The sequence below is a fragment of the Tiliqua scincoides genome, chromosome 4 (genome assembly GCF_035046505.1).
Source record: "Tiliqua scincoides isolate rTilSci1 chromosome 4, rTilSci1.hap2, whole genome shotgun sequence".
NCBI classification, from domain to species: Eukaryota; Metazoa; Chordata; class Lepidosauria; order Squamata; family Scincidae; genus Tiliqua; species Tiliqua scincoides.
The window spans coordinates 212,321,064-212,331,953 of record NC_089824.1 but is presented as its reverse complement, the minus strand read 5'-3'; positions in this window follow the sequence as shown (position 1 = coordinate 212,331,953).

Here is a 10,890-nt window from a genome sequence, read left to right as displayed (position 1 = left end):
CTTGCCCTGAGAGGAAGCCACCCATGCAACTTCAGTGGGCGGAGGGGCCATTCTTGCAAGCCTATCCTATGCATGTTAAGAACATAAGAACAGCCTCACTGGATCAGGCCGAAGGACCTTCTAGTCCAGCTTTCTGTATCTCACAATGGCCCACCAGATGCCTCAGGGAGCACACAAGACAGCAAGATAGAACCTGAGTCCTGGTGCCCTCCCCGGCATCTGGCATTTTAAAGTAGCCTACTTCTAAAATCAGAAGCTTGCAATACCTATCATGACTTGTAACCCGTGATGGGCATTTCCTCCAAATCTGTAAATTCTAGGCCAGATGCCATCACCACATCTTGTGGCAATGAGTTCCACAGACTAAATTACATGCTAGGTAAAGAAGCATTTTCTTTTAGACAACTCCTACCTCTTCCAACACTCACTTTTAATGGCTGTCCCCTAGTTCTGGTATTATATGAGAGGGAAAAGAGGGTGTCTCTCTATCCCAGCCATTTTCAACCACTGTGCCATGGCACACTGGTATGCCATGAATGGTCTAGAGATGTGCTGCGGGAGTTTGGGGGAGGGTCATTTATTATTCAGGCCATAGGGGGATGTGAGCCCCCCACCAACAGCACAGTGTGCCTTGTCAATTGTCAAAAAACTGATGGTGTGCCTTGACAATTTTAGTATCTTGTCAGAGTGCCATGAGACAAAAAAGGTTGAAAATCACTGCTCTATTCAGGCCTTTGGAACTACAACAGAAGGCATCTATCTCCAGACCAGATCAGATGGAAAGCTCTTCAACCTCTCCAGACTGAGAGCAAAGTCCAAAGTCCAGCTGAAATGTCTGCGTGACTTCCTCTTTGCCGACGATGCAGCTATCACTACCCACTCTGCCAAAGATCTCCAGCAGCTCATGGTTCGTTTTAGCAAGGCCTGCCAAGATTTTGGACTGACGATCAGCCTGAAGAAAACACAGGTCATGGTTCAGGATGTGGACTTACCTCCCTGCATTACAATCTCTGCGCATGAACTGGAGGTTGTCCATGACTTTGTGTACCTTGGCTCAACGATCTCCGACACTCTTTCTCTCGATACCGAGCTAAACAAACGCATCGGTAAAGCAGCTACCACGTTTTCCAGACTCACAAAGAGAGTCTGGTCCAACAAGAAGCTGACGGAACATACCAAGATCCAGGTCTACAGAGCTTGCGTCCTGAGTACACTTCTGTACTGCAGCGAGTCATGGACTCTTTGCTCACAACAGGAGAGAAAACTGAATGCTTTCCACATGCGCTGCCTCCGACGTATTCTCGGCATCACCTGGCAGGACAAAGTTTCAAACAACACAGTCCTGGAACGTGCTGGAATCCCTAGCATGTATGCACTACTGAAACAGAGACGCCTGCGTTGGCTCGGTCATGTCGTGAGAATGGATGATGGCCGGATCCCAAAGGATCTCCTCTATGGAGAACTCGTGCAAGGAAAGCGCCCTACAGGTAGACCACAGCTGCGATACAAGGACATCTGCAAGAGGGATCTGAAGGCCTTAGGAGTGGACCTCAACAAGTGGGAAACCCTGGCCTCTGAGCGGCCCGCTTGGAGGCAGGCTGTGCAACATGGCCTTTCCCAGTTTGAAGAGACACTTGGCCAACAGTCTGAGGCTAAGAGGCAAAGAAGGAAGGCCCATAGCCAGGGAGACAGGCCAGGGACAGACTGTACTTGCTCCCAGTGTGGAAGGGATTGTCACTCCCGAATCGGCCTTTTCAGCCACACTAGACGCTATTCCAGAACCACCTTTCAGAGCGCGATACCATAGTCTTTCGAGACTGAAGGTTGCCAACAACTAAATTCACTCTATCAGCTCTTGCATAATTTTGTACATCTCAGTCATGTGTCCCCTCAGCGGCCTTTTTTCTAGACTGAAAAGCCCAAAAGATGTAGCCTTTCCTCATAAGGGAGATGCAAGAAACAGGTTTACGCACATGCAAGTCCCACTTCTTTCCAGGAAAGTGCACAGAACTGCAGACGTCCCATTACAGTAAATCTTTCAGGTGGAACTCTGGCTCCAATTTTAATTGAGTCTAAACCAGATGTTACATTAAACATGGGGTGGCTGCCAACAGTACAGCCATGCTTTCTAGTTCCTCTTTCCCCCTCCCCCCCAGTATCTAGTATAGCTTAGCCACATCCTAATGTAATGAGGTTCCCCCATTCCCTGGCACCCTTCAGCAGCAGCAGCCAGGGATTGCAACAAGAGCAGAGAACTGCAAACTGTTATAATGTCAGGTGCTACTACTTGAGGTCTCAACACTTGAGGTGTTTCAAGTGCCACTGTTTTGTTCCATTGTGATTTTATAATTGTTTTTGTTATGAAATGCATTCTTATTTTTTAAAGTTCCTGTTTTGTACACCATGAGGATAGTATGAAAATTTGCTGAATAAATAAGTCAAATGATTATCAGGATAAGGCTAAGATGTATAACATCAACATCAACAACAATAATACGCTATTGGGAAATATGTTTTGGGGAATTATAATTTCAAGGTGGATTAACTGCTCTTGCATAATAGACTTCAAATTGGCTAGCTCTTTGCAGTAAGAATTCTAAGGAGGATAAAGCCTAGGCTTTTGCTGAGCTAATAAACAAGGAGCTTGTTAATGGTTCTTAACAACTCCCTGATGATCCTGAATTAGAACCTCTAGGGGCCCTTAGAATCCGGTACATCTACCTGAGTGGAGGGGCTGAACTGTGAGTGCCAGGTGACTCACTTGTACCTTGGTAACAGGCAAAGACAGCATGAGTTGTAGATTCTGGAAGAGTAGACCAAAGTGGAAACCAAGAGGAAGAGCCAAATGCTACTCAAAATTTTCTACACCATCCTATACAGCTGCAGTTTCCAAACTCTCCAGGAGTTTGAAACCCACAGTAAGTTCTTGAGAGGGAGGCAGCGGGGTTGGGGGGGAGGCAGCGACGCGATCCTCAGGACTGTGCCACCCAGGGGGCTGCAGGGACTGGGGTGCACCCACCAGTCCCTGCAGCTCTCTTCTAGTGCTGAGAGTGGAGCACCCTGTGCGAGTGCCGGCAGAGCTCCCCAGGTCAGGGAAAGTGAAAGTGGAGCGATCGCGCTCTGCCTCCGCAAAACCAGAAGTGGAGCGCAATCGCTCCACTTTCACTTTCACTTTCCCTGACCTTGCGCAGGGCTCCCCGCACCCCGGGAAGGCTGCTGCAGGGACTGGTGGGTGCACCCCAGTCCCTGCAGCCCCGTCAGAAGTGAAAGTGGAGCAATCGCGCTTCGCTTCCAGTTTAGCAGAGGTGGGCCGCATCGCCCCACTTTCACTTTGGAAGCATCGGGGAGCCCTGCGAACGGTTGCGCAAGGCTCCCCGCACCCCTGGGAGGCTGCAGGAGGCTGTAATAAGTACAGCCAAGCCCCTGCAGCCTTCTGGGCAGTGCAATCCTGGGGATCGCTTCGCCGCTTCCTCCCTGCCTCCTGGCTGCCCCCACCCCTTCAGGGCTAAGAGGCCCGAACCCACAGGCAGGGGTGTTGCAACGCCCCAGTCTGAAAATTTCTGTTGTACAGCACAACTTTACTTGGAATTAAGTCCCATTGATTTCAATAGGCTTGTTCTCAGGTAAGTATGTACAGCAGTGATTTTCAACCTTTTCCATCTCACGGCACACTGGCAAGGTACTACAATGGTCAAGGCACACCACCAGTTTTCTGACAATTGATAAGGCACACTGTGCTGCCAATGGGCTCACATCCCCCAGTGGCCCTAGTAATAAAAAATTACTCTCTCCCAAATTCCTGTGGCACACCTGGGGACCATTTGCGGCACACCAATATGCCATGGCACAGTGGTTGAAAATGGCTGGTGTACAGGATTGGAGCCTTAGGAAACCTATTCAGCTGATGTTGCTTGCAGGGGAATGTGCTACCTAGTCTACCCAAAGTGCAAGTCTGTATATTGTGCATGTTACAAAGATTGTCACTTATTTCTCCTCAAGAGGAAGTCTGGACACTGAATGTGTTGCACTGCAGCTCCGAGAACATTTCCCCATTCAGACAAGTGGGGCATAATCACAGAACTACTACAAGTAGAACACACAGCGGTCATTTTCAAGGGCAGCTGGGTGTTCAGTACAGTGCCTAATCTAGCCTTCAGCTATCAGAATGTGGGGGGAAACAGATCTAAACATCCCTTTACAAAAGCCAAATCTCCAGACCCCATGTGAAACAAACCAAATGGAGGGATAAATTACAGTTTAATCAGCACTTACTACTTTAAACTCCAGCTGGATGCAGACAGGCCACAATTACCAGGAAACTGGAGCCAATAGTCATTCAGAGGCTGTGTTTTGCTAACACATAGTTTTGCTTAGCCATTATTAAGCAGAGAGGATTAAGTTTCCATGGAATGATGCTCAATATACCACTGGAAAGAAACACAAAAAGCAAAGCATAATGAAACTGGGTGTTTTTAAATGTACAATTGTACAACCTAATTTTTATATATGCATGCATGTAAGAAAAAGGGCACCTAGTTCTTCCCATCATGCGATACAAATTAAGGTCAAAATCCAACCAAAATTTAACACCTTTTAGGTCACCTGGAGTGTAATTGGAGGATTTAAATGTGTAAACACTTTCCTTAAAATTAATGATACTTGGGCTGCAATCCTAAACACAATTAGGTGGGAGCAAGTCCTATTGAACTGAATTCAATGTACACATGTGCACTCTTCCACTGTTGTCTGTACCTAATTTGTTCCTAAAAATGGCCCTTATCGTGAAAATCTGGATAACAAGTACAATTTCATCAACAAGTACATTAATTTCAATGTGAAAAATTCCAGCTCATTCCAAATCCGTTCCACATCCACCCAAAAATCACCCTAAATGACTATCACCATAAGGAAAGTGTTTTGTGGCCTGATAAAATAGAATAAACAAGAATTAATAACATTATATAGCTCTAGCATCACAATAATGAGGTTTAGCACCTCAAGCTTTAGTTGCAAGCTATGAGCAACTCAGTTACGTTTTACCTGTTTTTCCACTTTTCCCATAAGTTTTTTTCATCTTCTTTAGGGCCCATATTCACATAATTTGTAGAAATACAGCTCAGAAACAGGTTCGTTGTAAAAGAGAATGTGTAATGCATGTGCCTTGAAAGCACAAGGATGTGCTTCCCATCAAGCAGTGCATCTCATATGAAGGAGGGTGCCTCTTCCCTTCAACGGTCTTGAAGAGTAGTTCCCCTACAGTCCGCAGGAGCACACCCAAGAGAGGGGACTCTTCTGGATTTCTGTCCGATCAGAAGGAGAAATCCAAAATTCAATCTGACCTCCTGGAATTCCTTCCTGAGCATGCAAGGCAAATTCATCCCATTGGCACAGCAGCACCGGCACTGGAAAATTGGATAGGATTGGGCCCTTTGTCCTTCCTTCCCCCCCCCCAAACGGTCTTAGAATTTATATCAAGAATCTTGGTATGAATAAATAGGGATGGTCTTAATATGCAGTATGCATATAAGTAAAAATCCATATAGCAAACATACTGTTAAAGAGGGAAAAGTGTAAAGGATTGCAGTGTCAGGAATACTTTTGATAGCCTGTATGTTTTAGAAGCAGTGTTACAATGCATTCACTGGTATTTATACATTATCTTTGTGCAACACTCAAAATAATGTGTGGTTTAAATAATGGCAAAATAATAATACCAATAGGATGGTTTAAGTCAGGGGTGTCAAACATAAGGACTGGGGGACGGATGCGGCCCCGTGGGAGCTTTTTATCTGGCCCTCAGGCTCTCAGCTGCTGAGCAGTATTACTACTGCAAGGGCAGCCCACATGAAAATTGGGCTCTCCCATATCTTGAAATATGATCAAGATTTGTGTATTTTTTCTTCTGTCATTTGCAGCTAATGAGTTCCTAAGTGAGAAAAAGTGCTTATTTTTGGTAATGACCTGTTTAATGACATCACTTCCTGCCTAATGACATCACTTCCAGCCCTCAGCAGTCATAATGAATGTGGTTCAGCCCTTGGTATGAAACAAGTTTGACACCCCTGGTTTAAGTGATGGCAAAATGCATTCCCCTTGCAACAGTTGCATATGCTTGTATGGTGAGATTCAGATTCAGATTCTGATTCTCTGCAGGAAATAAGAAATAAGTATTTAATGCTCAGCAAAAGACCACAGTGGTGTCCATATCTCTGGCAACAAATGAGCAAGAAATTAGTTATTTCCTATTCAATAGTCTGCCTTACCCCACCCAGCTCTTCATATTCTGCCAATGCATATAAGACACTTTTGCAAAATCTTCTTACAGACTTTGGGTAGTTGTTTAGGTTGAGTTTTGTTTTTAGTCCTAAACATGCACAGTCCTGAACATGCATCCTTACACACATCAGTGATTCAAGATCAGATTAACTATTTCATTGTTTGGTCTTAAGATTCATTTGCACTAGGTCTGCAGAAGGGAGAAGTTTGTCAAGGGCAGCTTCTCTGATCACAATGTTATAGAGATAAGGGAAGCTACAGTCATTCAGATAAGTTCCATCCATTCAGCACTGGCAGCAAACCTACACAGCATAAAAAGGATACAGCCGGGAGAATTAGTAGAAGAGCATATTTAGGAGAATAAACTATGAGATGGGAATTCCACACTTCAAGCCAACCATTTGGCTTCTCCTCTCCCAGAACTGTCTCCATCTGTTCCACCTGGCTGTTTCAGTGGAAGAGGTGAGACGGTGAGGTCCTTTTCATCAACCTGGCTGGGGCCAGCTACTACTCGGATCACACACACTGTGTCCTGCCAGGAACATTCCGTCTGGTCAGTACATAACATCATGCAAGAGTTATACCTGTACCTCCTTATCTCCCTCTTTCCTTCCTGTCCTTTTTTGCATCATGTCTATTTAATAGTGTTTCTCAAACTATTGGTCAGGACCCACTGGGTGGGTCACAAGCCAATTTCAGGTGGGTCCCCATTCATTTCAATATTTTATTTTTAATATATTAGACTTGATGCTACCATGGTATGGACTGCATTTGGGGAAATGTTACAGACCTGTACTTTTAACGAGCTACTAGGTATATTCTTTTAACAATGATAGTCAATGGGACTTACTCCTGGGTAAGTGTGGGTAGGATTGTAACCTAGGATTGTTAAAAATTTTCCTGCTTGATGATGTCACTTCCAGTCATGACATCACTTCTGGTGGGTCCTGACAGATTCTCATTCTAAAAAGTGGGTCCTGTTGCTAAATGTATGAGAACCACTGGTCTATTAGATGGTAAGCCATCCTTTAGGCCCAAATTTACAGGTTCAGCTGTAGAGATTGCTAAAATAATGTGACACACTTTAGGAGTATTTATCTCCACAGAATAATTCATGTTCCCCCACTGCTTTGAAGAGGTACCAGCTGCAGGCAGAGTACATTACCAGGCTGAACACCATGTAAACAAGTAGTTTAGAAACAGGTTACAGTCATAAAAATTATTTGCAGATGAACAGTTCAATACAATGTTCATGAGTAACTGTTTAAGCACTGGTACCCTAGTGACTTGTGGGAGGCAAATGTTTCTGATGGGGGTTTTCATTCCAGTACACCCTTGCGAAAAAAATTAAAGTATGCTGAGACTGAAGCACATAGAATATCAGTGCAGTACGTTATGTTCTAGTTGTAACTTCACTTATTGGAAACATCTGGCATTTTAGTGTGGTTCCCCCTGCCCTTAAAAACTTCCATTACTAGAAGGTCACGGGGTCATAACATAACATAGGGGCAGGTTTTCACTGAACTGCAGTGACACAGATGGTGGGAAGCAGCAGTACATTTTGTCCATGCCAGCAGCACCAAGTTTCTGAAACAAGATTTTATCTTTCTTTGTGGCATCCGGTGTTTTGCATATTTCAGTCTGACTCTGCTGCTCTGGATGAACTTAGGATTCTCCTGCAGAAAGACAAAAGGCTCCTTTGCACACAGATTGTGTGGCCTGGTCTCTGTACAGCTGAATGAGATAGCAAAAGGGACTGTTCCACTTCAGGGTACAGGGTGTGTGCGTGTGTGGGGAGGTGGGCGGGACTTTCTATTTTCTTTATCTAGAACAGTGATTCTCACACTTTTCGCACCAGGACCCACTTTTTAGAATGAGAATCTGTCAGGACCCACCAGAAGTGATGTCATGACCGGAAGTGACATCAACGAGCAGGAACATTTTTAACAATATTAGGCTGCAATCCTACCCGCACTTACCCAGGAGTACGTCCCATTTACTATCATATACACAATAGCCTGTTAAAAGAACAGATCTGTAACATTTCCCCAAATGCAGTCACATACCATGGTAGCATCAGGTCTAATATATTAAAAATTAAAATATTAAAATGAGTGGGGACCCACCTGAAATTGGCTGGCGACCCACCTAGTGGGTCCCGACCCACAGTTTGAGAAACATTGATCTAGAATGAGAAAGAAGTTCTCTGTCCCAAAGGGACTTGTAACCCCAAACATAGGCACTTTTAAGTTCCATTGATTAGAATGGGAGAGATTTGCACATCTTTAATGTTCACTTTGAAATCAATGCTACTTGAACACCAGTAATCTGTGGAATTTGCTGCCACATGATGTGGCGATGGCAACAACCTTTGATGATTCTAAAAGGGGATTAGGCAAATTCATGGAGGACAGTCTGTCAATGGCTACTAGTCATGCTGACAACATTGTGCATTATCTCCAGGTTCAGCAGCAGTGTGTCTCTGAATACTAGTTGGGGGGGCAATGTGGGGAAAGAAGTTTGCCTTTCTCTCTTGCTTGTGAGTTTCCCAGAGGCAGCTGATGGGCCAATGTGGGAAACGGGATACTGGACTAGTTGGGCTTTTGGTCTGGTCCTGCAGGGCTCTACTTATGTACTTAAGAGCATTCTTAATTATGACTGCATTCTGCACAACTGTCTTGTAACATTGACTTTATAGTTTTGCCTGCTGAGAGCCCAGGTTTCTCGAGATAGATAGGAAGCAGTGTGGAGAAGGGATGCAGCATTCAGGAAGACAGGAGACAGCATGCATGTAGAAGCCAATGAAGCTGCATTCCTGCACTATTATGGTGCATTGCAATATGTCTAAAAATGGTTTGAATTATTTCATATAACGAAAAGGATGTCATTGGAATTAGAAAAGCACACGTCACAAAGCTGGGAATGACTCACACAAAAGCCTCTGCTTCACAGATTGTTTTCTACATAATGTATGTGCAAAAATTGCTAGTTAAAACTTACTTGGGGGGTCAGGATACCTCCAAATTCAACATATGCCCAGCATCTTCCTAACAAATTACTTTCCACTTTGTGAATTTTTTTAAAGCAGCATATAAATCATCATCGTCGTCGTCATCATCAGAGTAAAAAACAAAACACACTTTTGAAACGAAACACTCACTGAATTCATAAAAATATGCAGCGAGTCATACTGTGTAAGAATGGGCTACAGATGAAATTGGATACAAAGTAACAACCTAGTGATCAGGTGAAAAGACAGAAAGCCCATCTAAACTGTTGGTTGGCAACCTTTCAGTCTCGAAAGACTATGGTATAAGCCTACAGCGCCCGGTATTCCCAGGTGGTCTCCCATCCAAGTACTAACCAGGCCTGACCCTGCTTAGCTTCCAAGATCAGACAAGATCAGGCATGTGCAGGGTAACAGTTGCACATGCCTGATCCTATCTGATCTTGGAAGCTAAGCAGGGTCAGGCCTGGTTAGTACTTAGATGGGAGACTGCTTGGGAATACCAGGTGTTGTAGGCTTATAGCACAGTCTTTCGAGACTGAAGGTTGCCAACCATCTAAACTAAAGAAATCTAAATTCCTATATTCATTTTTTTAGAGAAGAGTCCATAGGACAAAAGAAGGCTGTATATGTGCCACCAGATTCTGCTTTGAAGCATTTCTAGCTGGCTGCATTTGTTGGATACCTTTATATATAACCATTATGTCTCATGCTAGTTATCTATGTACTAAAACTAACCTCAGGATCTTATCAGCCATTGTTGCTTTGTGGGCTGTTGAGATTTCCAGTTCTTTGCTTGTGTGTGTGCAGGGTTGCTCCAGAGTCTGGCAAAGTAGGACGCTGACTGGAGGTTTATGTTCATCAAAGGAACCATCTGGCCAGACCAACCCCTGAACTCTGAATACCAGTGGTGCCATCAGAGAGGGTGCAGAAGGGGTAATGCAGGCCCAGTGAAAGGCTTTGCCCTAGGGTTCCCAGCAACATAGCACCAGCATCAAGTTTGTGCCCATTGTATATATTTGTTTCAATGCATCTTTCTGAAAAGCTCTTTCAGTCATCTTGTTGAATGTAGGTGATGGGCATAACCTTGATGTTTACACAAGACTGGGATCAAATAAGTTAGCCAGTATCCTCCAGAACTGCTGAAAATTTCTAAATGAAAGCAAGTCCCAATTTGACTGCATCACATTCAGCAAAACTAACAGCAGTTTCACAGAACAAGCCTATGCATGTCTACTCAAAAGTAAGTTCCATTGTGTTCAGTGGGGCTTACTCTTTAGGATTGGAGCCAGACAGCCCAATCCTATGCTGCCCTGTGTGGTACAGTTGCACTGAAACGGCTGCCGTTGTATCCTGCTGGGCCAGGGCAGCCACCTGAGGACTCCTTGGGTTAAGAGAATGTTGGTTCCCTTACCCGGTGTAGAACCCTGGTGGCCGCAATGGGTCTACTCAGATCTGCACCAGCTCCTGAGCTGGAGAAGAACCAAAAAACCTGAGTCAGGCCCTGAGGCTTGGGAGGGGAGGATAGGATTTGGTGGTAGCCTCTGCCATCCCTGCCCCCCTCCTGGACCTGATCCGCCCTCCAGCCCTTCCTCCCTCTGCCCAGT